The sequence below is a fragment of the Gavialis gangeticus genome, unplaced genomic scaffold (assembly GCF_001723915.1).
Source record: "Gavialis gangeticus isolate Ggan-Ray unplaced genomic scaffold, GavGan_comp1, whole genome shotgun sequence".
NCBI classification, from domain to species: domain Eukaryota; kingdom Metazoa; phylum Chordata; order Crocodylia; family Gavialidae; genus Gavialis; species Gavialis gangeticus.
Window position 1 is genome coordinate 13,894,760 of NW_017729025.1, and position 4,758 is coordinate 13,899,517.

Genomic DNA, 4,758 nt, shown 5'->3' on the forward strand with positions numbered 1-4,758 from the left:
GGTGCACTCCGCGTACAGTCCTGGAACAGTCGTAGTAGGAAATAAATCCAGCATGTGGGGAAAGGGCTCTGTGGGCCGCCTGCCTGTCAGATCTGGCCCCTGTGCTGGCTGGTCTGGGATGACGCTGCACACAGTGCCCGCTTCAGCCCGTCTGGGACCCATGCTGCATGCAGCCCAGACTGGCTGGAGCAGGAGCCTCATATGCCTCGCAACCTGGACCAGCCAGAGAGGGCACCCCGTGAAGCACAATCCTGAACCAGCCAGAGCAAGCAGCATGGGTGCTGCATCTGACATGCAGGCAAGGTTGGGGTGGGGGGACCTGGGCCCAATCCTGCTTGCAGGGCTGGCCCCACGCTGTTCTTCCAGCCTGCGGATCAGTTCTGTACTGCTCATCTGCCAGGGGGGCCCGATGAGTTTGACACCACTAATCTAAGTCATTCACATACTTGTGTGTCTGCTGGCAAACATCCAAAACGCCCCACATTTCCAAATTCCTCACTACTTCTCTCACATTTCCTCCATACTGCCTTTCTCCAGCATTGCTAATTACCAAGGTAACTGTCCAAGTAAAAGAATCAGAAGCCCTCCACGCTTGACCAAACCCTATTTCAATCAGGAATCTCCCAACTGATTGGCTGCGTCATGCAATGTACTGTTACAGACCTTGGATTGTTAACGGTGATCTCAAAAGACACTTGAAACTCATGCTTAAATCCACCCCTACTCAGCAATGCATGTAAATACGGTGTCTACCAGTAAACTTGTGCTTGAGTCCCATTAACTTAACGCTCTCCGGAATAAGGATGCTTTCCCCCATCAGAGCCCTCAAGAAAGAATGGGAGGGAGACAGAGAGATATTTATTAGTCACCGGCACTATACAGTGGCTCAGGCAGATAGAAAGAATTACAATATTTATCAGTCGCATAGCGCTCTGCCTTCAAAGCTCTGTACAAACATCATTCTTAATTAGCCGGCATTGCAATAAGCCAAAGCTGTCTCGGCAGAAACGTTCACTGCTTTGTGATGTTATTTGTTATAGGACAGCCACCAAACAGGAACCATTTGTATTTATGTTTAAAGAGATCTGAGGATCAGCCATGACAGAATATCACTGGCACTGGAGAAAAAGGTACTAGATATGCTGTAATCCCAGCTGATCTCGCTGCGCATGTTCTTCTTATCCATACCGAGGTCTCAACTTTGACAGGATACTGCTAAGCTCCGGTTCTCCGAGGCCTGGTAGGGACTGACTTAATCTGTGGAGCCTGGGGCTTAATTTCCTGGGCTTCGTTCTGCTCTTGCTGCCCCCGCCCCACCAGGCCGACGGGGGTAGTGCACAGACACTGTGTGAGGGGAGGAGGGGCCCAGGCTGGGGGGAGCAGGGCTGAGAGGCTTCTGTATTTTATTCTTGCTCCACCAAGGGCCAATGAATGCAACATGGAATAGCCAGCACAACTCTTTGGGTAGAGGTGATATCTTTTATTAGACCAACTAAATAGTTGCAAATTGTTTTTTCTTTGCAAGCATTCAATCTCACATGCCCTTCATCAGGCAAAGGAGAAATTAAAGATAGTAAGAGTTTTAATTTTTCTTTAATTTAATTTCTATGTAATTTAATTTAATGTAAGCCTGAAAGCTTGCAAATGAATTTTTTTCTTCCAACTACTTAGTTGGTCTAATAAAAGATATTGCCTTTACTCAAAGAGTTTTGTCTGCCTATGCCCTTAGACCAACGTGGCTGCAACCAACATCCCTGAAACATGGAATGACCAATGTTTTTAGGGATTATCAAAGATGGGTTTGCAGACTTTGAGGATCCCATTCAGTTCCAGATGGCTATTGAAGATCACAGTCCCAACCTGGCAAAATATACAGTGGCTCTTCTCCAACAGACTGTAAATTCAGCTGATGTGGAAAGAAGTTGCAGCAAACTTGGGGTTCCTTTGAGTGCTCAGCGCCAGCGTCTGAAAGATTAAATTGTGGCTGGGAGGCTGCAACTTTATTTTAACCACCTGGACTAACTCTGAAAGTGATTACATATTTTGTGAATTTAAAAAAAAATTTAGCTAGCTTTTGGTCAGAGCCCTGAACTGACCTAGGGACGTTTTGTTTATTGAGGAGGGAGAATGGCTTACGTACACGTATCAGCCCCTGTATGTGAAAGGCCTAGCCAGCGAGTTTCTTCTGCAGTCTTTAATCCTGCTCCCAGCAGTTTCTGGATTGGGACTAGGAATTTGAGGGGGCAGTGACTGGCAGAGGTCAGCAGTCCCCGTACCCGCGCCCAGCCACCAGGTGGGACCAAGAACCAATGCACCCCAGCAGCTCACCAAGGACCTCCCCAGCAGCAGCTTACATCGCAGCAAGGACTGGTGCACTTCAGCAGTTCACCAAGCAGCAGGGACCGCCCAGGACCAGCTTACATAGCAGTGTATCCCAGCAGCACCCCAGCACCCCCCCCCCCCCCCAGTTCACCACGCCGCAGGGACCGCCCAGGACCAGCTTAAATAGCAGTGTATCCCAGCAGCACCCCAGCACCCCCCCCCCCCCCCAGTTCACCACGCCGCAGGGACCGCCCAGGACCAGCTTAAATAGCAGTGTATCCCAGCAGCACCCCAGCACCCCCCCCCCCCCCCAGTTCACCACGCCGCAGGGACCGCCCAGGACCAGCTTAAATAGCAGTGTATCCCAGCAGCACCCCAGCACCCCCCCCCCCCCCCAGTTCACCACGCCGCAGGGACCGCCCAGGACCAGCTTAAATAGCAGTGTATCCCAGCAGCACCCCAGCACCCCCCCCCCCCCCCAGCAGCTCACCGAGGACCCCCAGGAGCAGCTTACAGGCTTCCCTAATGTGGCTCCTCTACCCAGCCGGTTTGGGTGAAGCAGGTGTTGGGTGGTGCACGCTGGGACTCCCCGCCTTGGGTGGACCTCCCTAATCCAGACTGCCTGGGCTTGGTAGAAGCTCCCAAGGGGTGGGATGTGGCAGGTCACTCTGGGCACCTGCCAATTTTGGAGTGAGTGAGGCTCCAGGAGCCAGACTACAGGGGAGCAGCTGGCAATCAGGTCAGTCGTGTGACCCGTAGGGGTGGGCTAGCAGTCTGGAAATCCCAGCCAGAAGGCAGAGGAGACAGTTTGCTACTGGCCAGGTAACATCTGGTGGCATGTGGACAGGACTGTAAAGGAGGTGGAGGTCCCAGTAGGCCCCAGGGGGCCCTGGACTACGAGAGTGGCCCCAGGAGTGCTGAGGAGAGCAGAGAGCCCAGGTGGGGCTGCACTACCGAACTTAAGCCTTAGAGTCTAAAAGTGCTTCAAGCTATACGTTGTGTTTCTTTCCCCTTCGTCCTATAATAAATCTGGCTTTTGTTGGTACATTGCGTGCAAGGAAGAAGTTTGTTCATTCAGGACACCCCAGTTTAAATCTAGTTATCCCAAGTTTCTGGGTGGGGGCTCGAGCTGAAGCTAAACTTATTTGGGACCCCCCCAAAACTTGAACCCGGCCCTTATTGCTGCCAACAGGTGCAGGGAGCAGAACAGCAGGGGCCAGCACTGCTCAGAGTCACAAAGCAGCAGGGGGCACAGCCACAGCTGGACCCATGTCCTGGTGCAGGGGGGGAGCTGCTCCTGGGAGGGAACAAGTGGGAGGTGGGCAGGGACTGTGAGTCAGGAGTGAGGGGCACCGGCTAGGCTGGGGGGCTGCGGCTTGGCAATGAGGGGCACTGGCACATCAGCTCAGCATCACAAAGCAGCGGGGTGGGCTGGGCGGCCACAGCTGGACCTGCATCCTGGTGAGCAAAGGGGGCAGGGGGAGCTCTGATTTTCCATGATTAAAGAAGCAAAATCAAACACCAAAAGATATAGGTATTTAGAAATCATTTTATTATAGCGATCGAGGCACTGGTAGGTTTCTAAATTGCTTTCAAATTGTAAATATATCAATAAAACATTGTGTTCAACTGATACCTATCTATCTATCTTTCTATCTATGTATAGATATTAGGGGTGTGAAAAGCGGGCCCTATTCAGTTTGGATTTGACCCGAATCAGGGATAGTGGTTCGATTCATTGATTCGGATCACTGTCCCTGATTCGATTCAGCCAAATCCGAAACTGAAGATTTGATGTTGGTGCAGAGAATCAGGGATTTGCACATAGACATGGCTTTAAATGTTTTTTCTACATACCTTGAGGTAGCAGCACAGCTTGTGATTGCTGCAATACTGGGGCAGATGGAGCATCCCACAGGAGTGCCGGGGGGGCGGGGGCGGGCAGGCTCCACGTGCTCAGAATCGAACCTGGAAGTGGACTGAAAGTACTTCCAGTCCACTTCTGGGTCTGCCAGGGGGAGTGCTGGGGGTCCCCAAGTGCCCCCCCAGACCCAGGAAGCACCAGTCGCCAAGCCAGGGGGGCACAGGGGGCCCCCCCCGGCGTGATCCCCAGTGGACCTGGAAGTGGACTGGAAATGCTTTTGGGCCACTTCCTGGTCTCCTGCTAAGTGCGCTGGGGACCGCTCCCCTCCCACTGCGTTCCTGGGGGATGCTCCATGCACCCCACCATCGCAGCACTCACAAGCCGCCTGCTACCTAGAGGTATGTAGAAAAACCGCTTAAAGCTGTGTCCGAATCGATGTATTTTTCCGAATCTCTCTGAATCAATCTGGAGGGTTCCAATTCAATTCAGAGAGATTAAAAGGTCCTGTGATTCGATTCAGATTCAGAGATTCAGCCACCGAATCAGGCCAAATCTCCACCAGATCGAATCGG

At 52.2% G+C, this 4,758-nt stretch overlaps 1 long non-coding RNA gene across 1 annotated transcript in view; it reads left to right on the top strand.

Annotated features, from left to right (window-relative positions):
• Positions 1–2,111: 2,111 nt before the first annotated feature.
• Positions 2,112–4,758, top strand: part of LOC109299427 — a 19,329-nt gene continuing 16,682 nt past the window's right edge. The window contains exon 1 of the long non-coding RNA XR_002097834.1: positions 2,112–2,259. This is a non-coding gene — a long non-coding RNA (uncharacterized LOC109299427). The remainder of the gene's footprint in view (positions 2,260–4,758) is intronic.